Source organism: Pseudophryne corroboree, chromosome 2 (assembly GCF_028390025.1).
Source record: "Pseudophryne corroboree isolate aPseCor3 chromosome 2, aPseCor3.hap2, whole genome shotgun sequence".
NCBI lineage: Eukaryota > Metazoa > Chordata > Amphibia > Anura > Myobatrachidae > Pseudophryne > Pseudophryne corroboree.
Window position 1 is genome coordinate 908,441,616 of NC_086445.1, and position 22,096 is coordinate 908,463,711.

The 22,096-nt window shown below is 49.9% G+C and overlaps 1 protein-coding gene across 1 annotated transcript in view; it reads right to left on the minus strand.

The window, feature by feature from the left end:
• Nucleotides 1-6,167, minus strand: part of SCARF1 (scavenger receptor class F member 1) — a 299,113-nt gene extending 292,946 nt beyond the window's left edge. The window contains exon 1 of the mRNA XM_063956091.1: nucleotides 5,766-6,167. The gene's annotated coding sequence lies outside the window, so the exon portion shown is untranslated. The remainder of the gene's footprint in view (nucleotides 1-5,765) is intronic.
• Nucleotides 6,168-22,096: the final 15,929 nt, after the last annotated feature.

Consider the following 22,096-nt stretch of genomic DNA (forward strand, 5'->3'; position numbering starts at 1 on the left):
GGGGGCATGACTGTATCTAGCACTGTGGGGGGCATTAATGTATCTGGCACTGTGGGGGGCATCAATGTATCTATCTGGCACTATGGGGGCATATCTGGCACTGTGGGGGGCATTACTGTATCTGGCACTGTGGGGGGCATTAATGTATCTGGCACTGTGGGGGCATATTTGGCACTGTGGGGGCATTAATGTATCTGGCACTGTGGGGGGCATTAATGTATCTGGCACTGTGGGGGCATATCTGGCACTGTGGGGGCATTAATGTATCTGGCACTGTGGGGGGCATGACTGTATCTATCACTGTGGGGGGCATTAATGTATCTGACACTGTGGGGGGCATCAATGTATCTGGCACTGTGGGGTCATTTATCTATCTGGCACTATGGGGGCATATCTGGCACTGTGGGGGCATCAATGTATCTGGCACTGGGGGGCATTAATGTATCTGGCACTGTGGGGTCATTTATCTATCTGGCACTGTGGGGGCATATCTGGCACTGGGAGCATTAATGTATCTGGCACTGTGGGGGGCATTAATGTATCTGGCACTGTGGGGGCATATCTGGCACTGGGAGCATTAATGTATCTGGCACTGTGGGGGGCATTAATGTATCTGGCACTGTGGGGCATATCTGACACTGGGAGCATTAATGTATCTGGCACTGTGGGGGGCATTAATGTATCTGGCACTGTGGGGCATATCTGGCACTGTGGGGGGCATTAATGTATCTGGCACTGTGGGGTCATTTATCTGGCACTGTGGGGGCATATCTGGCACTGGGGGCATTAATGTATCTGGCACTGTGGGGGGCATTAATGTATCTGGCACTGTGGGGGCATATCTGGCACTGTGGGGGGCATTAATGTATCTGGCACTGTGGGGGGCATTAATGTATCTGGCACTGTGGGGGCATATCTGGCACTGTGGGGGGCATTAATGTATCTGGCACTGTGGGGCATATCTGACACTGTGGGGGGCATTAATGTATCTGGCACTGTGGGGGCATATCTGGCACTGTGGGGGCATTAATGTATCTGGCACTGTGGGGGGCATTAATATATCTGGCACTGTGGGGTCATTTATCTAGCACTGTGGGGGCATATCTGGCACTGGGGGCATTTATGTATCTGGCACTGTGGGGGCATATCTGGCACTGGGGGGGGGGCATTTATGTATCTGGCACTGCTGGGGGGGCATGTCATGTGCATCTGGCACTGCTGGGAGAGCATATCATGTGTAGCTGGCACTGTTGGGGGGCATATCATGTCTATCTGGCACTTCTGGGGGGCATATCATGTGTAGCTGGCACGGCTGGGGGGCATATCATGTAGTGTTCCAGTGCAATACCTGGTGCAATGTGTCGAAGTGCTCTACCTGGCGCTAAGTGTATAACGTGCTCCGACTGGCGCAAAGTGTATAAGTGCTCTACCTGTCGCAGTGTGTATAGGAGGTTCTACCTGGTGCAATGTGTATTAGCTGCACTACTGTGTGGTGTAATGCGAATCGCCACTATTATGTGGACACGCCCCTTCCCCACAAAGCAATGCAGCTACATTTTTGCGGCGCGCACTGTCCATGATTTCGCCAGGGGAGCACCAAGCATTACGGTATGCACAGAATTTTGCCCTTCTAACTTAAAAAATGTGCCCTCCCGAATGCAAAATGTGCCCCCCCCCCACGTGATCAGCACCCTGCCCTAAAAAAATCCTAGAGTGAACACTATCATGTGTAGCTGGCACTGCTGGGGGGCATGTCATGTGTAGTTGGCACTGCTGGGGGGCATATCATGTGTAGCTGGCACGGCTGGGGGGCATGTCATGTGTAGCTGGCACGGCTGGGGGGCATGTCATGTGTAGCTGGCACGGCTGGGGAGCATGTCATGTGTAGCTGGCATGGCTGGGGGAGCATGTCATGTGTAGCTGGCACGGCTGGGGGGCATGTCATGTGTAGCTGGCACGGCTGGGGGGCATGTCATGTGTAGCTGGGGGGCATTTCATGTGTAGCTGGCACGGCTGGGGGGCATGTCATGTGTAGCTGGCACTGCACTACTGTGGACATTACGTGTAGCTGGCACTATACTGGAGACATTGTGTGTAAGGAACACTACTGTGGCTGTTATGTGTAAGGCTGCTAATTGTGTGCGTATGTGAAACTATATTTATTTATAGTTTGATAATATGAAGTTGTGAGGCCACACCCACTTTTCCAGGATACCACGCCCACTTTTCCAGGAGCGCTGTGCGCATAGAGGATGGGAGGGGGCGCTTTGAAATGTTCTCGCTCAGGGTGCTAGTAGGCCTGGAGCCTGCCCTGTTCGCACATAAAAGGTGTACTCAGTGGCGGTTCTTGCCACGGGCAAGCAGTACTTTTGCCCGGGGCGCCGCCTTCCGGAGGGCGCCGGCGCCATCCGGAGGGCGCCGCACCAGGGCAAGATCCGCCACTGTGCCCCCCTCAGTGCCCAGCTGTGCCCCCCGCTTTGAAGGGAACCAGACGCGTAGCGTCTAGTTTCCCTTCATTGAGAGGACCTTAGTTGTGCGGTGCGCGATGACGTCATCGCGCACTGCACAGCTAAGGTCCTCTCCATGAAGGGAAACTAGACGCTACGGTCTAGTTTCCCTTCATGGAGAGGACCTTTGCTGTGCGGTGCGCGATGACGTCATCGCGCATCGCACAGCATAGTGGCATAGACACTAGGGGTCATAATTGACCTCTAGTGTCTATGCTATTCTATGGGAGAGACGTAATAACGTCTCTCCCATAGATCGAGGAAAGGAGAGAAGAAGAGCGGCGCCGGCGGAGGAGGTCTGCAGCGGTCTGGATCAGGAACGGGGATGGTAAGTATACTTTTTTTTTATTTTATTTTCTTTCAGCGTCGCTACAGGGGCATAAATGGGGGCGTAACTGACCACGCCCCAATTTGAAGCCACGCCTCTATACTTTGCCCGGGGCGCCAGAATCCCAAGAACCGGCCCTGGGTGTACTGCAGGCATGTCCAAACTGCGGCCCTCCAGCTGTTGTGAAACTACATATCCCAGCATGCCCTGACACAGTTTTGCTGTCAGAGAATGCTAAAACTGTATCAGGGCATGCTAGGATGTGTAGTTTCTCAAGAGCTGGAGGGCCGCAGTTTGGACATGCCTGGTGTACTGGCTTTCAGTCCTCTGGGATCCCCTTAGTACATGTAAACATACCTCCCAACTGTCCCGATTTTTGCGGGACAGTCCCGCTTTTTGGGGACTGTCCCGCTGTCCCACCCGCGGGCCGCAGTGTCCCGCGGTGGTGGCAGGGCCGGATTAAGCCTTTGGGGGGCCTGGGGTACTTAAGATAGAGGGGCCCTCTTGGCAGGACCATCCTCCTGGTTATGTCTGATGTGTGTGCCTCCTCACCCTGCAATAGCAATTTCCTGTACCCACATCCAGAGCCAGATTTAGACCATCAGCTTGGGTCCCCCCTTCCCCAACAGCATACACACACACACACACACACACACACACACACACACACACACACACACACACACACTGCCCCCATAGCAATACACATATACTGCCCCCATGGTCACACACACTCACTGCCCCCATAGCTGCACACACACTGCCTTACTGACACAGACACCTCTTAATAGCATGAATACCTCTTACTGACAGATTCCACTTACTGACAGACACATCTTAGATAGGAACACTGACACACACACACTTAATGACAGATACCGCTTACTGACACACACTTAACTACACAGACACCTCTTACTGACACAAACACACTTATACCCCTTTTACACTCGCAGGAAAGATCATTCCCGGGAATGTGTCCCGGTATATTTGCCGGGACACATTCCCGGGAATGACCCTTTCACATTAGCGGGCCGACCCGGCATATTGCCGGGTCGGTGACGTCACCGCTGAGTCTCTCTTCTCCAAGCACCGCCTCCTCCTATGAAGAGAACGGGTGCCGGGTCGCCTTGACCCGGTATACCCGTTTACACTGCCAGCTTCCCGGGACGGTCCCGGATTAAACCCAGGTCGAGACCTGGGTTGAAATCCCGGGAAATTGTCCCTGTACCCTTTCACACTGAGAAAAATCCCAGGATGATGCGCGTTCACGTGCAATATCCAGGGATTTTACTGCGAGTGTAAAAGGGGTATTACTGACAGACACCCTTACTGACACAGACAACACTTACTGACAGATACGCCTTACTGACACATACACCACTTATTGGCACATGCATGCTGACAGCCACCCCTTACTGATACAGACACAAGTTACTGATACAAACATTTACTGACACACCCTACTGACACAAACACTTACTAAACACACACTTATTGACACAGATTCCACTTACTGACAGATATCACTTACTGACACTATTGGAACATTATCATACATACTTACAGACAAACCTTACGGGCACAGATAAAACTTACTAACACAGATACCCCTTACTGAATATCACACACACCACAAATACACTTATTTACACACATACAGCTTACTGACAGTCTGACACAGACACCACTTATTGACTGATACCCCTTACTGACATACACACTTACTGACACACACACACTTAGGGAAGCCAATCCCGGGCCATTTTTTCAATCCCAGGTATCGGGATTGAAAAATGGTCAATCCCGGGATAACCGGGATTGGCTTTTCCCTATGTGGCTGCCCCTCTCGCCCGCCCGGCACACATAATTCACCATACAACGGGGCTGGGAGGCTAGGAAACATCCTCCTGACTTGGCGGACAGGTGACTGCGCAGCATGACCTGTCACTGCACATCACGCTGCGCAGGGGGAAACCCATAAATCGCTAAACTTTGGGTAATGTTTGTTTCAAACATTCAATAGGCAGCATTGCATAATGCACATACATATATTTATCTGTTTTCTTTTAATACTTATGATTGAAAGAAAAGCATTACAATTGTGAAAAAATTTGTACATTATACAGTAAGTCTTACAAATGTATGCCAGCCTACCCAATACAAATCTGTACATAAAACAGCTATTCAGAATTGGGGAACACAGAGGGAGCTCTTTCCAGCTTTTCTATCCCTGGTGAAAGTCATCCTGCCTGTCTAAAGGAAAAGTTACATAGTGCTGCTGAGCTGGGAGTTCTCTGAGCGGCTGCTGCGCGGTCTATGAGAGGAAGCTTCATCGCATGAGCACAGCCGGACACCCGCAGCGGGAAAAGCATTATCCATGTACAACAGCCATAGGCGCCGCCAGAACTCATCCACAACACAGGGATTATCCATCAGCCAGAACAGCAGCTCCAAAGGCCACAGCTTTATCAGTTTTTCGCAGCCCTCTAGCGTCCGCCACCCGCACGCACCAGCAGCAGAGCAATCATGCAGGGGGAGCTGAGAGCCGGGCAGCGTCTGAGCGTCCTGACGACGCTCAACGCTGCCTGCCTTTAAAAAAAACAAAGGGCAGCCTGATCCCTCAATCCCCGGGATTGGAGCTTCCAATCCTGGGATTGAATCCCAGCCGTTTTTTGGCCTAAATCCTAGGATCCTGCCCATCCTAATCCCTGGATTGGCCACCCTACACACACTAACACAAACACACTTACTGACACATGTACACACACTGACACAAACACACTGACATACACACTTCATGACATACAATCACACAGAAGAGGAGATAGCCTTCATGATATGCTCTCCTCTCCCCTCCCCCCCCCAGCCCACTGCTGCACACTGAAGCACATGCTACTGGTGTGTCAAAGTGTGGGGTTGGCGCTCACCTCTCCCAAGTCCAAACTGCCTTGACCTTTACCACTTTTGTTTTTATCAGCTGCAGTCAGAGGTCTGTTCTTTCTCTGGCTCCGCTTTAGTCCGCTGCGCTTGGTCTGTCTCTCCGGGATCAGAGACGCTGGGAGGAGGCGTTGTCTGCTACTGCTGTACACACAGTAGCTGTGTAACCCTTCGTGCAGCCACTCAGCGTGACTGCAGTGTGCAGGAAGCAGCAGTGTCAGAAGCAGAACAGCTCCAGCTGGGGGGCCCCCTAAGATTAGAGGGCCCGGGGTACTGACCCCCTGTGACCCCCCCTTAATCCGGCTCTGGGTGGTGGGGGGGAGTTGGGAGTCTCTGTCTCTCGCTGCCCTGCGCACAGCGTCTATTCACTGGAGACAGAGGGAGAGGGGGCATGTCAGCGGCTCACAGAGCGCTGGCATGCCCCTTCAGTGACGAAAATGGGGGCGTGGCTCGCGATCGCGGGTCCTCCGCAAAGTCACGCCCCCTTTCGTAGGCCACACCCCCTCTTTCTGCAAGGGCAAAGTTGGGAGGTATGTGTAAATGTTGGGAGAGATGCCATGTTAGTATACAAAGTGACAAATAAAGAATACTTAAAATACTCTTACTTACTCTCTTTTAACTTAACATGTTGATTAAACAACCTACACTATGCTGATTTAGGTTCACATGTGCAGCAGGTTCAGTGCATGGCTGGTGCCAGGACTAGCCAGACTAGTATTGTGAAAATCAGCAGTGACGGAAAGTAGTGTTACCAGCGCCATCTGGTGGCACAAAAGTAAATGGAAATTACATAGTTTAGAACTAAGCTATAGGTTTCATGTTATTCATACAATGGCGTAAACCACTTTTATAGAAAGTAGGAAATAGATCTACTCTTTGAAAAACCATTCATAAAAACCATGCTCTCTGGAGTCGCCTGATTGGCTAATAGAGGGTCAGAGCAGACACTGATGTAAATAATAACACTAATGTTAAAATCATCACTATAATCCCATATTAGTTCATTACTTGTCATAATGCCTCCTAAAAATAGGATTTTAATTACCTACTGGTAAATCCTTTTCTCATAGTCCGTAGAGGATGCTGTGGTCTACATTAGTACCATGGGGTATAGACAGGTCCCTTGGGAGCTATGGGCACTTTAAGAGTTTAATAGTGTGGACTGGCTCCTCCCTCTATGCCCCTCCAACAGGGTGTGCCCGCGGAGACGGACGTACTTCGAGAGAAAGAAATACACAGATAGTGGGGAGATTCACACCAGCTTACACATAACAGAAAGCCAAGCAAACCAGCTTGAAATAATTCAGCAACGGCTGAACAACAGTACTAAACCAAGTAACAAATGCGGGAAAACGTAGCGCTGGGCGGGGCCCAGCATACTCTACGGACTACGAGAAAAGGATTGACCAGTAGGTAATTAAAATCATATTTTCTCTTACGTCCTAGAGAATGCTGGGGTCTACATTAGTACCATGGGGATGTACCAAAGCTCCCAGTACGGGAGGGAGAGCATGGTGGCTCCTGCAGAACTGATTGACCAAACTGAAGGACCTCAGAGGCCAAAGTATCGAACTTATAGAACTTAGCAAACGTGTTCGACCCTGACCAAGTAGCTGCTCGGCAAAGTTGTAAAGCCGAGACACCCCGGGCAGCCGCCCAGGAAGAACTCACCTTGAGAGTGGGCCTTAACAGATTTTGGACAAGGCAACCCTGCCGTAGAATAAGCATACTGGATAGTAAACCTGATCCAGCGAGAAATGGTCTGCTTAGAAGCAGGACACCCAACCTTGTTGGGATCATAAAGGACAAACAAAGCATCCAACTTTCTGTGACGAGAAGTTCGCTTTACATAAATCTTCACAAAATCCAAGGACTTTGAGGTAATTGAGGAGTCAGTTGCCACTGGCACAATAGGTTGATTGATATGAAAGGCCGACACCACCTTCGGAAGAAACTGCTGACGCGTCCTGAGCTCAGCTCTATCTTCATGGAAAATCAAGTAAGGGATCTTGCAGGACAATGCCCCCAACTCTGACACACGTCTAGCAGAAGCCAATGCCAACATTGTGACCGCCTTCCAAGTAAGAAACTTGACAGCAACCTCCTGTAAAGGCTCAAACCAATCCGACTGCAGGAACTACAGCACCACGTTAAGATCCCAAGGTGCCGAAGGAGGCACAAAGGGAGGCTGGATGTGCAGAACCCCTTTCAAGAAAGTCTGAACCTCAGGGAGGGCAGCCAATTGTTTCTGGAAGAAAATGGACAAGGCCAAAATCTGGACTTTTATGGAGCCCAAGCGCAGGCCCACATCCACAACTGCTTGCAGAAAGAGGAGAAACCACCCTAGTTGAAACTCCACCATAGGAAACTTCTTGTATTCACACCAAGACACGTACTGTTTCCAAATTCGATGGTAATGTTTACACGTTACTCCTTTCCTAGCCTGTATCAGAGTAGGAATAACCTAGTTTGGAATGCCCTTCCGAGCTAAGATCTGGCGTTCAACTTCCATGCCATCAAACGTAGCCATGGTAAGTCTTGATAAGCGAACGGCCCCTGTTGCAGAAGGTCCTCGCAAAGAGGAAGAGGCCTCGGATCTTCCAGCAGTAACTCCAGAAGATCCGCGTACCAGGCCCTTCTTGGCCAGTCCGGAGCAATAAGGATCGCTTGAACTCTTGTTCTTTTTATTAGTTTGGGAATCCTTGGGATGAGCTGAAGTGGAGGGAACACATACACTGACTGGAACACCCAGGGAGTCACCAGGGCGTCCACCACCACTGCCTGTGGGTCTCTCGACCTGGAACAGTACCTCCGAAGCTTCTTGTTAAGGCGAGAGGCCATCATGTCTATTTGAGGTACACCCCAAAGACTTGTCACCTCTGTGAACACCTCCAGGTGGAGGCCCCACTCTCCTGGATGGAGATAATGTCTGCTGAGGAAGTCTGCTTCCCAGTTATCCACTCCCGGAATGAAGATTGCTGACAGCGCCACCGCATGCCCAGAGGAGGATCTTTGTTACCTCTGACACTGCAGCTCTGCTCTTCGTTCCACCCTGTCGGTTTATGTAGGCCACTGTTGTTACATTGTCCGACTGAACCTAAATGGCCTGATCTTTCAGAAGATGTGTCGCTTCTAGAAAACCGTTGTACACGGCCCTTAGTTCCAGAATGTTTATCGGAAGGATGGATTCCAGACTTGACCACTTTCCTTGAAAGTTTTCCCCTTGAGTGACTGCTCCCCAACCTCCGAGACTTGCATCCATGGTTAAAAGGATCCAATTCTGAATCCCGAACCTGCGGCCCTCGAGAAGGTGAGAAGTTTGCAGCCACCAGAGGAGCGAAATTCTGGCTTTCGGCGACAGACGTATCCTCTGGTGCATATGAAGATGAGATCCCGACCATTTGTCCAGGAGATCCAGTTGGATGGACCGTGCATGAAATCTCCTTGGAAGACGGTTTTATCAGCAGATCGTCCAGTTAAGGAATTATGTTTACACCCTGCTTGCGGAGAATCAGCATCATCTCTGCCATGACCTTGGTGAACACCCTCGGTGCTGTGGAGAGGCCAAACGGCAGTGTCTGGAACTGATAGTGACAGTCCAGCAGCGCAAATCTTAGATAAGCCTGGGGAGGCAGCCAGATCGGAATGTGAAGGTACACATCCTTGATATCTAGTTATACTAGAAATTCTTCTTCCTCCAGACCTCAGATCATCGCTCTCAGAGACTCCATCTTGAATTTGAATTCCCTCAAATAGGGGTTCAATGACTTTAGATTCAATATAGGCCTGACCGAACCATCTGATTTCAGTACCACAAACAGATTTGAGTAATAACCCTTGTTTTTTAAGGTGATGTGGAACTGGAACAATGACATTTGTCTTTACCAATTTTTGAATGGCTTCCTGTAGGATAGCACTTTCTGTCAGCGAAGCTGGTAAGCCTGATGTGAAGAATCTGTGAGGTGGGAGTTCTTGAAACTCCAGTCTCCAGTCTGTACCCCTGGGTAACAATATCTTGTACCCAGGGGTCCAGGCAGGATGACGCCCAGACGTGACTGAAATTTCTTAGTCTTGCTCCCACCTGCCCGATCTCCAGGCTGGGAGGTCCACCGTCATGTAGAGGATTTTGAGGAAGCAGAACCAGGTTTCTATTCCTGGGAACCTGTTGTTGCAGGTTTTCTGGATTTCTCCAGACCTCCTCTAAAAAAAGTGGAAGGGGGTTTGGACTTTTTAACTTTTGCGGTTCGAAAGGACTGCATTGTAGACGTAGGATAAGATTTCCTAGTCGACGGTGTTGCTGAAGAAAAGTTGACTTACCCGCAGTTGCCGTGGAGATCCACACATCTAATGCTTCCCCAAACAGAGCCTGACCAGTGAAGGGTAGGTTCTCCACACTTTTATTGGATTCTGCTTCCGCAGACCATTGGTGCAGCCAGAGTCCCCTGCGTGCCGAGATAGCCATGGAAGAAGCCCTCACATTAAGATGGCCAAGGTCCTTCATGGCCTCCACCGTGAAACCTGCAGAATCCTGTATGTGACGTAAAGACAAATCAATGTCACTTCTATCTAATTCCTCTAGTAATGTGCCTGACCACTTTACTATAGCTTTAGAAATCCACGCACAAGCAATAGTGGGTCGTAAAGCGACGGCAGTAGCTGTGTATAGTGATTTGAGCGTAGTCTCAATCTTGCGGTCAGCCGGCTCTTTTAAAGCGGTGAACCCAGGGACAGGTAAAGCCACCTTTTTAGACCACCTAGATACAGAAGCGTCCCCCACAGGCGGGTTTCCCCACTTTTTCGTGTCCTCCTCAGGGAAAGGAAAAGCACTGAGAACCCTTTTAGGGATCTGGAACTTTTTCTCCGGGTTTTCCCAGGATTTTTCAAACAATGCGTTTAATTCCTTAGACGCAGGGAAGGAAAGGGAGGTAAAGTAAGCCTCCTCTACCTGCTCAGGTACCTTATCAGTGATGTGTAAAATGTCCCTACTAGCCTCAATCATGAGCTGCACCCCCTTAGCAAGGGATGCATCCCTCTCCCCCTGCATATCCCCATCACCGTCCCCTGCATCAGAGTCGGTATCAGTGTCAGCTTGCATTATCTGGGCAAGAGCACGCTTCTTTGGGTATATAATTGGGGTTTTTGATGAGGAAGTGGGAGCTGAATACAACAAAACCTCAACAGACTTTCTCAAAACCTGTGTTTCAGTCTAATTTTGAGTTATCAGAGATGAAAACTGGGATATCATTCCCCTAATAGAACCCACCCATGGGGGTTCGGGCTCCGTAAGCTGAGAAAGTACCTGGTATTCCTGAGTACATGGAATAGACTGCACAAGATACAGAGTTCCTAGACATGCTTATGTGAGATATATAAACACACACAGGAAAATGCAGACACAGTTTCCCCCAGAGTACCTTCAGAGAGTCACAGAGTATAAGAAGCGAGCCACACAGCGCCCCAGTAGGCAGTTAATACAATAAACGTCCGGCGCTGACTGAGTAACCTTAACAGGATTAAACAGTTATTATAACACTCTTCCCCCCCCTTCCCCTGTCTATAACACCCTGGTACCGCAGAGGTATGCTGGAGTTATGTGGAGGGCAACGCTCCCTGTCTCTTCAGTGTGATCTGCAGGGAGAAAATGGCGCTGGTGAGTGCTGGATCTGCTCTGAGGAGAAGCCCCGCCCCCTGTAATGGCACATCTTCCCGCACTTTAGAGATTATACTGGCCTGAGGTTTTATGCTGCTAACAGCGGGATTAGCCCCTGTTAGCATAGATGACCAGTGTAGGGTATGTGCGCTGGCCCAGGACACCCCTCACAGCGCCGTACAGCAAGTGCCGCTGAGCCTTCCGGAGTGCAGCCTGTTAGAGCTGCGCTCCCACCCTTGTGCCGCCAATCCTGCCGGCGTCATACTCACCACTCTTCTATCGTCTGGCTCTGTTAGGGGGTGGCGGCCGTGCTGCGGGAGTGAGTGGTCGCCTTGTGGGCTTGCGATCAACACCCTCAGGAGCTCAGTGTTCTGTCAGTGGAGATAGAGAACCATTAACTTCTAGAGATGGTTCCTACTACCCCCCTAAGTCCCACGAAGCAGGGAGGCTGTTGCCAGCAGCCTCCCTATACCGAACACTCTTAGAAAAATAATAAAACTAGAAAAACTCCTAGGAGCTCACCTAGCTGTGACCAGCTCATCCGGGAACATTTTCTAAACTGGATCTGGTAGGAGGGGCATAGAGGGAGGAGCCAGCCCACACTATTAAACTCTTACAGTGCCCATGGCTCCCAAGGGACCAGTCTATACCCCATGGTACTAATGTAGACCCCAGCATCCTCTAGGACGTAAGAGAAATACACTTTAATCCTTCTTCCACCACACATGGTAAGGGCACAGCTGAGTATACCTTGACAGGTTAAGTCTGGACTCACCATTGCTTGTATACATTAAAAGTACATTTTAACATAATTTTTTTTTATTTTAATAAAAGTATCTGTATGTTACCAAGTAAAGAATAAATAAACTAACATTGGTTTATTGTAATACTAAATAAATATTCACCAAAATACACACACAAGTCTATATCCTTCAGAGAATCTAATTTTTCTGTATATGTGCATCTCTTGGTTGCAGTATATGAAGTGTCATTAAACTTTCTCTTATGTCCTAGAGGATGCTGGGGACTCCGTAAGGACCATGGGGTATAGACGGGCTCCGCAGGAGACATGGGCACTATAAAGAACTTTAGAATGGGTGTGCACTGGCTCCTCCCTCTATGCCCCTCCTCCAGACCTCAGTTAGATCCTGTGCCCAGAGGAGACTGGGTGCATTACAGGGGAGCTCTCCTGAGTTTCTCTGAAAAAAGAATTTTGTTAGGTTTTTTTATTTTCAGGGAGCCCTGCTGGCAACAGGCTCCATGCGTCGTGGGACTGAGGAGAGAGAAGCAGACCTACTTAAGTGATAGGCTCTGCTTCTTAGGCTACTGGACACCATTAGCTCCAGAGGGAGTCGGAACGCAGGTCTCCCCTAGCCGTTCGTCCCAGAGCCGCGCCGCCGTCCTCCTTGCAGAGCCGGAAGATAGAAGCCGGGTGAGTATAGGAAGAAAGACGACTTCAAAGGCGGCAGAAGACTTCTGATCTTCACTGAGGTAACGCTGCGCGCGCCATTGCTCCCACACACACACTACAGGCTCGGATGGGTGCAGGGCACAGGCGGGGGCACCCTGGGCAGCAATAAAACCTCTTGGCTGGCAATATTAAGTGTATAGTCTGCTGAGGCATTAAAATATACGAACCCCCGCAAGTTGTTTGTATTTTTGAGCGGGACCGAAGCCCACCGCTGAGGGGGTGGAGCTTGATTCCACAGCACAAACCAGAGCCATTTTCTCCACAGCACTGCTGAGAAGCTGGCTCCCCAGACTCTCCCCTGCTGAACACGGTGACAGAGGGCTTAAAAAGAGGGGGGCACATATATTTGCCGCAGTGAGTGTATATTGAATAATATATATATATATATATATATATATAAAAAGCGTTGTGTATCTGGAAATTGTTTTTCCAGGGTCATTCGGCGCTGGGTGTGTGCTGGCATACTCTCTCTCTGTCTCTCCAAAGGGCCTTTTTGGGGAACTGTCTCCAGATTAGATATTTCCCTGAGTGTGTGGGGGTGTCGGTACGTGTGTCGGCATGTCTGAAGCGGAAGGCTCTTCTAGGGAGGAGGTGGAGCAAATGAGTGTGGTGTCTCCGTCGGCAACGCAGACACCTGATTGGTTGGATATGTGGAATGTTTTAAATGCAAATGTGAATTTATTACATAAGAGGTTGGGCAAAGCGGGGTCCAGGGAAAATGCAGGGAGTCAATCCTTGCCTTTCACTATGTCACAGGGCCCTTCTGGGTCTCAGAAGCGCCCACTATCCCAAGTAGCAGACACTGATACCGACACGGATTCTGACTCCAGTGTCGACTACGATGATGCGAGGTTGCAGCCAAAGTTGGCAAAAAGTATTCATTATATGATTATTGCAATAAAAGATGTGTTGCATATCACAGATGACCCCTCTGTCCCTGACACGAGGGTACACATGTTTAAAGAAAAGAAACCTGAGGTTACTTTCCCCCCTTCTCATGAGCTAAATGAGTTGTTTGAAAGGGCTTGGGAAACTCCAAACAAAAAACTGCAGATTCCCAAGAGGATTCTTATGGCGTATCCTTTCCCGGCTAAGGACAGGATGCGGTGGGAATCCTCCCCCAGGGTGGACAAGGCGTTAACACGCTTATCCAAAAAGGTGGCGCTGCCGTCTCAAGATACCGCAGCCCTCAAGGATCCTGCTGATCGCAGGCAGGAGACTACCTTGCAGTCGATTTATACACATACTGGTACCTTGCTCAGACCGGCGATAGCGTCGGCTTGGGTTTGTAGCGCTGTAGCAGCTTGGACAGATAACTTGTCTGCTGACATTGATACCCTGGATAAGGATACCATTTTATTGACCTTGGGTCACATTAAAGACGCTGTCCTATATATAAGAGATGCTCAGAGAGACGTTGGCCTACTGGGTTTAAGAGCCAACGCCATGGCGATTTCTGCTAGGCGAGCCCTGTGGACCCGCCAATGGACGGGTGATGCCGACTCAAAGAGGCATATGGAGGTTTTGCCTTACAAGACTTATTTGGGGAAGGTCTCACGGACCTGGTTTCCACAGCTACTGCAGGTAAATCTACTTTTTTACCTTATGTTTCCTCACAGCCAAAGAAAACGCCACGTTATCAGATGCAGTCCTTTCGGTCGCATAAGTCCAAGAGTACGGGGATCTTCCTTTCTCGCCAGAGGTAAGGGCAGAGGGAAAAAGCTGCCAGCTACGGCTAGTTCCCAGGAGCAGAAGTCCTCCCCGGCTTCTACTAAATCCACCGCATGAGGCTGGGGCTCCGCTGAGGGAGTCCGCCCCAGTGGGGGCACGTCTTCTACTTTTTTTTCAGCCACGTCTGGGTTCAATCACAGGTGGATCCCTGGGCAATAGAAATTGTATCCCAGGGTTACAAGCTGGAATTCGAAGATGTGCCTCCTCGCCGGTTTTTCAAATCGGCCCTACCAGCTTCTTCCCCAGAAAGGGAGGTAGTTTTAGATGCAATTCAAAAACTGTGTCTTCAACAAGTGGTAGTCAAAGTTCCCCTGTTTTAACAGGGGACGGGGTACTACTCAACCCTGTTTGTGGTCTCGAAACCAGACGGTTCGGTCAGACCCATTCTGAATTTAAAATCCCTAAACCTATACTTGAAAATGTTCAAATTCAAGATGGAATCACTCAGAGCGGTCATCGCCAGCCTGGAGGGGGGGGGGGGATTTTATGGTGTCACTGGACATAAAGGATGCGTACCTTCATGTCCCCATATATCCTCCTCATCAGGCGCTCCTGAGATTTGCTGCACAGGATTGTCATTACCAATTTCAGACGTTGCCGTTTGGGCTTTCCACGGTCCCGAGGATTTTCACCAAGGTGATGGCGGAAATGATGGTGCTCCTGCGCAAGAAGGGAGTCACAATTATCCCGTACTTGGACGATCTCCTGATAAAAGGGAGATCGAGAGAACAGTTGCTGAAAAGCGTGTCACTCTCCCTGAGGGTGTTGCAGCAGCACGGCTGGGTTCTCAATCTGCCAAAGTCACAGTTGATTCCAACGACCTGATTGACTTTCTTAGGCATGATTCTGGACACGGAACAAAAAAGGGTTTTTCTCCCGATGGAAAAAGCCCAGGAACTCCAGAACTTGGTCAGGGACCTGTTGAAGCCGAAAAGGGTGTCGGTCCATCAATGCACTCGAGTTCTGGGAAAGATGGTGGCGTCTTACGAGGCCATTCCCTTCGGTAAGTTCCATGCGAGGACTTTTCAGTGGGACCTTCTGGACAAGTGGTCCGGGTCCCATCTACATATTCATCAGAAGATCAGCCTGTCCCCCAGGGCCAGGGTATCTCTCTTGTGGTGGCTACAGAGTGCTCACCTTCTAGAGGGTCGCAGGTTCGGCATTAAAGACTGGGTTCTGGTGACCACGGACGCGAGCCTCCGAGGATGGGGAGCAGTCACACAGGGAAGAAACTTCCAGGAGGCTTGTCTACACATAAACGTACTGGAATTGAGGGCCATCTACAACGGCCTACGTTGGGCGGAGACTCCTCTTCGCGGCCTGCCTGTTCTGATTCAGTCAGACAACGTCACAGCCATGGCTCATGTAAACCGCCAAGGTGGGACAAGAAGCAGAGTGGCGATGGCGGAAGCCACCAGGATTCTTCGCTGGGCGGAAAATCATGTAAGCGCTTTGACAGCAGTCTTCATTCCGGGAGTGGACAACTGGGAAGCAGACTTCCTCAGTAGACACGATCTCCATCCAGGGGAGTGGGGGCTTCATCAAGAAGTCTTTTTACAGAGATTGCAAGTCAGTGGGGACTTGCTCAAATAGACATGATGGCGTCACGCCTCAACAAGAAGCTTCCGAGGTATTGTGCCAGGTCAAGGGACCCTCAGGCAGTAGCAGTGGACGCCCTGGTGACACCGTGGGTGTTTCAGTCGGTCTATGTGTTCCCTCCTCTTCCTCTCATCTCAAAAATATTGAGAATCATAAGACGAACAGGAGTACAGGCAATTCTCATTGTTCCAGATTGGCCTCGAAGGGCCTGGTATCCGGATCTGCAGGAAATGCTCACAGAAGATCCGTGGCCTCTTCCTCTCAGAGAGGACCTGTTGCAACAGGGGCCCTGTCTGTTCCAAGACTTACCGCGGCTGCGTTTGACAGCATGGCGGTTGAACGCCAGATCCTAGCTGGGAAGGGCATTCTGGACGAGGTCATCCCTACTCTGATAAAGGCTAGGAAGGAGGCGACAGCGAAACATTATCACCGTATCTGGAGGAAGTATGTCTCTTGGTGTGAAACCAAGAATGCTCCTCCGGAAGATTTCCATCTGGACCGTTTTCTCCACTTCCTACAGACTGGAGTGAATATGGGCCTAAAATTAGGCTCCATTAAGGTTCAGATTTCGGCCCTATCCATTTTCTTTCAGAAGGAATTGGCTTCTCTCCCAGAACTCCAGACTTTTGTGAAGGGAGTGCTGCATATCCAGCCTCCTTTTGTGCCTCCAGTGGCACCATGGGACCTTAACGTGGTGTTACAATTCCTTAAGTCTCCCTGGTTTGAGCCTCTTGAATCCGTGGAATTAAAGTATCTCACTTGGAAGGTGGTCATGTTGTTGGCCATGGCATCGGCAAGGCGAGTATCTGAGTTGGCGGCTTTGTCTCACATAAGCCCCTATCTGATTTTCCATGTGGATAGAGCTGAGTTGCGGACTCGTCCTCAATTTTTACCTAAGGTGGTTTCCTCTTTTCATATGAACCAACCTATTGTGGTGCCTGTGGCTACGCGGGACTTGGAGGATTCAGAGTCCCTTGATGTGGTCAGGGCATTGAAAATTTATGTAGCCAGAACGGCTCGGGTTAGGAAAACAGAGACACTGTTTGTCCTGTATGCAGCCAACAAGGTTGGTGCTCCTGCTTCTAAGCAGACTATTGTTCGCTGGATCTGTAATACGATTAAGCAGGCTCATTCTATGGCTGGATTGCCGTTACCAAATTCGGTAAAGGCCCATTCCACTAGGAAGGTGGGCTCTTCTTGGGCGGCTGCCCGAGGCATCTCGGCATTACAGCTTTGCCGAGCGGCAACTTGGTCGGGTTCAAACACCTTTGCAAAATTCTACAAGTTTGATACCCTGGCTGATGAGGACCTCGTGTTTGCTCAATCGGTGCTGCAGAGTCATCCGCACTCTCCCGCCCGTTTTGGAGCTTTGGTATAATCCCCATGGTCCTTATGGAGTCCCCAGCATCCTCTAGGACGTAAGAGAAAATAAGAATTTACTTACCGATAATTCTATTTCTCATAGTCCGTAGTGGATGCTGGGGACTCCGAAAGGACCATGGGGAATAGCGGCTCCGCAGGAGACTGGGCACAAAGTAAAAGCTTTAGGACTAGCTGGTGTGCACTGGCTCCTCCCCCTATGACCCTCCTCCAAGCCTCAGTTAGGATACTGTGCCCGGACGAGCGTACACAATAAGGAAGGATTTTGAATCCCGGGTAAGACTCATTACCAGCCACACCAATCACACCGTACAACTTGTGATCTGAACCCAGTTAACAGCATGATAACAGAAGGAGCCTCGGAAAAGATGGCTCACAACAACAATAACCCGATTTTTGTAACAATAACTATGTACAAGTAATGCAGACAATCCGCACTTGGGATGGGCGCCCAGCATCCACTACGGACTATGAGAAATAGAATTATCGGTAAGTAAATTCTTATTTTCTCTAACGTCCTAGTGGATGCTGGGGACTCCGAAAGGACCATGGGGATTATACCAAAGCTCCCAAACGGGCGGGAGAGTGCGGATGACTCTGCAGCACCGAATGAGAGAACTCCAGGTCCTCCTCAGCCAGGGTATCAAATTTGTAGAATTTAGCAAACGTGTTTGCCCCTGACCAAGTAGCTGCTCGGCAAAGTTGTAAAGCCGAGACCCCTCGGGCAGCCGCCCAAGATGAGCCCACTTTCCGTGTGGAATGGGCTTTTACAGATTTTGGCTGTGGCAGGCCTGCCACAGAATGTGCAAGCTGAATTGTACTACAAATCCAACGAGCAATCGTCTGCTTAGAAGCAGGAGCACCCAGCTTGTTGGGTGCATACAGGATAAACAGCGAGTCAGATTTTCTGACTCCAGCCGTCCTGGAAACATATATTTTCAGGGCCCTGACTACGTCCAGCAACTTGGAATCCTCCAAGTCCCTAGTAGCCGCAGGCACCACAATAGGTTGGTTTAAGTGAAATGCCGAAAACACCTTAGGGAGAAATTGAGGACGAGTCCTCAATTCCGCCCTGTCCGAATGGAAAATCAGATAAGGGCTTTTACAGGATAAAGCCGCCAATTCTGACACGCGCCTGGCCCAGGCCAGGGCCAACAGCATGACCACTTTCCATGTGAGATATTTTAACTCCACAGATTTAAGTGGTTCAAACCAATGTGACTTTTGGAATCCAAAAAAAAAACTACATTGAGTTCCCAAGTGCCACTGGAGGCACAAAAGGAGGCTGTATATGCAGTACCCCTTTTACAAACGTCTGAACTTCAGGGACTGAAGCTAGTTCTTTTTGGAAGAAAATTGACAGGGCCGAAATTTGAACCTTAATGGACCCCAATTTCAGGCCCATAGACACTCCTGTTTGTAGGAAATGTAGGAATCGACCCAGTCGAATTTCCACCGTCGGGCCTTACTGGCCTCGCACCACGCAACATATTTTCGCCAATTGCGGGGATAATGTTTTTGCGGTTACATCCTTCCTGGCTTTGATCAGGATAGGGATGACTTCATCCGGAATGCCCTTTTTCCTTCAGGAACCGGCGTTCAACCGCCATGCCATCAAACGCAGCCGCGGTAAGTCTTGGAACAGACAGGGTCCTTGCTAGAGCAGGTCCCTTCTTAGAGGTAGAGGCCACGGATCCTCCGTGAGCATCTCTTGAAGTTCCGGTTACCAAGTCCTTCTTGGCCAATCCGGAGCCACGAATATAGTGCTTACTCCTCACCATCTTATCAATCTCAGTACCTTGGGTATGAGAGGCAGAGGAGGAAACACATACCCTGACTGGTACACCCACGGTGTTACCAGAGCGTCTACAGCTATTGCCTGAGGGTCCCTGGACCTGGCGCAATACCTGTCGAGTTTTTCCCAACGGTTTATAATCCTGTGGAAGACTTCTGGGTGAAGTCCCCACTCTCCCCGGGTGGAGGTCGTGCTGAGGAAGTCTGCTTCCCAGTTGTCCACTCCCGGAATGAATACTGCTGACAGTGCTATCCCATGATTTTCCGCCCAGCGAAGAATTTTTGCAGCTTCTGTCATTGCCCTTCTGCTTCTTGTGCCACCCTGTCTGTTTACGTGGGTGACTGCCGTGATGTTGTCCGACTGGATCAACACCGGCTGTCCTTGAAGCAAAGGTCTTGCTAAGCTTAGAGCATTGTAAATGTCCCTTAGCTTCAGGATATTTATGTGAAGTGATGTCTCCAGGCTTGACCATAAGTCCTGGATATTCCTTCCCTGTGTGACTGCTCCCCAGCCTCGCAGGCTGGCATCCGTGGTTACCAGGACCCAGTCCTGAATGCCGAATCTGCGGCCCTCTAGAAGATGAGCACTCTGCAACCACCACAGGAGGGACACCCTTGTCCTTGGTGACAGGGTTATCCGCTGATGCATCTGAAGATGCGACCCGGACCATTTGTCCAGCAGGTCCCACTGGAAAGTTCTTGCGTGGAATCTGCCGAATGGGATTGCTTCGTAGGAAGCCCCCATTTTACCCAGAACCCTTGTGCATTGATGCACTGAGACTTGGCTCGGTTTGAGGAGGTTCCTGACTAGCTCGGATAACTCCCTGGCTTTCTCCTCCGGGAGAAACACCTTTTTCTGGACTGTGTCCAGGATCATCCCTAGGAACAGAAGACACGTCGACGGAACCAGCTGCGATTTTGGAATATTGAGAATCCAATCGTGCTGCCGCAACACTATCTGAGATAGTGCTACACCGACCTCCAACTGTTCCCTGGATCTTACCCTTATCAGGGAATCGTCCAAGTAAGGGATAACTAAAATTCCCTTCCTTCGAAGGAACATCATCATTTCGGCCATTACCTTGGTAAAGACCCGGGGTGCCGTGGACCATCCCTACGGCAGCGTCTGAACTGATAGTGACAGTTCTGTACCATAAACCTGAGGTACCCTTGGTGAGAAGGGTAAATTTTGACATGAAGGTAAGCATCCTTGATGTCCCGAGACATCATGTAGTCCCCTTCTTCCAGGTTCGCAATCACTGCTCTGAGTGACTCAATCTTGAATTTGAACCTCTGTATGTAAGTGTTCAAAGATTTTAGATTTTAGAATCGGTCTCACCGAGCCGACTGGCTTCGGTACCACAATATTGTGGAATAATACCCCGTTCCCTGTTGCAGGAGGGGTACCTTGATTATCACCTGCTGGGAATACAGCTTGTGAATGGCATCCAAAACTGCCTCCCTGTCAGAGGGAGACGTCGGTAAAGTCGACTTTTGGAAACGGCGAGGGGGAGACGTCTCGAATTCCAATATGTACCCCTGAGATATTACCTGAAGGATCCAGGGGTCTACTTGCGAGTGAGCCCACTGCGCACTGAAATTCATTGAGAACGGGCCCCCACCGTGCCTGAGCTTGTAAAGCCCTAGCGTCATACTGAGGGCTTGGCAGAGGCTGGAAAGGGTTTCTGTTCCTGGGAACTGGCTGATCTCTGCAGCCTTTTTCCTCTCCCTCTGTCACGAGCAGAAAAGAGGAACCTTTTGTCCGCTTGCCAACAAAGGACTGCGCCTGATAATACGGCGTCTTATTTTGAGAGGCGACCTGGGGTACAAACGTGGATTTCCCAGCTGTTGCCGTGGCCACCAGGTCTAAAAGACCGACCCCAAATGTCCCCTTTCAAAGGCAATACTTCCAAATGGCGTTTGGAATCCGCATCACCTGACCATTTTACTGGTAGAATTGGACAACGCACTTATACTTGATGCCAGTCGGCAATTATTCCGCTGTGCATCATGCATATATAGAAATGCATCTTTTAAATGCTCTATAGGCAATAATATACTATCCTTATCTAGGATATCAATATTTCCAGTCAGGGAATCCGACCATGCCAACCCAGCACTGCACCTCCAGGCTGAGGCGATAGCTGGTCGCAGTATAACACCAGTATGTGTGTAAATACCTTTTTTTGGATACCCTCCTGCTTTCTATCAGCAGGATCCTTAAGGGCGGCCATCTCATGAGAGGGTAGAGCCCTTGTTCTTACAAGCGTGTGAGCGCCTTATCCCCCCTAGGGGGTGTTTCCCAATGCATCCTAACCTCTGGCGGGAAAGGGTATGCAGCCAATACTTTTTAAGAAATTATTAATTGTTATCGGGGGGAAACCCACGCATCATCACACATTTTATTTCTCAGATTCAGGAAAACTACAGGTAGTTTTTCCCTCACCGAACATAATACCCCTTTTTTGGTGGTACTCGTATTATCAGAAATGTATAAAACATTTTCCATTGTCTCAATCATGTAACGTGTGGCCCTACTGGAAATCACGGTTTTCTCTTCACCGTCGACACAGGAGTCAGTATCCGTGTCGGCGTCTGTATCTGCCATCTGCCTGACGGCCTATGAGACGTCTGGACAGGCACAAGCTGAGTAGCCGGCTGTCTCATGTCAACCACTGTTTTTTTATATAGAGCTG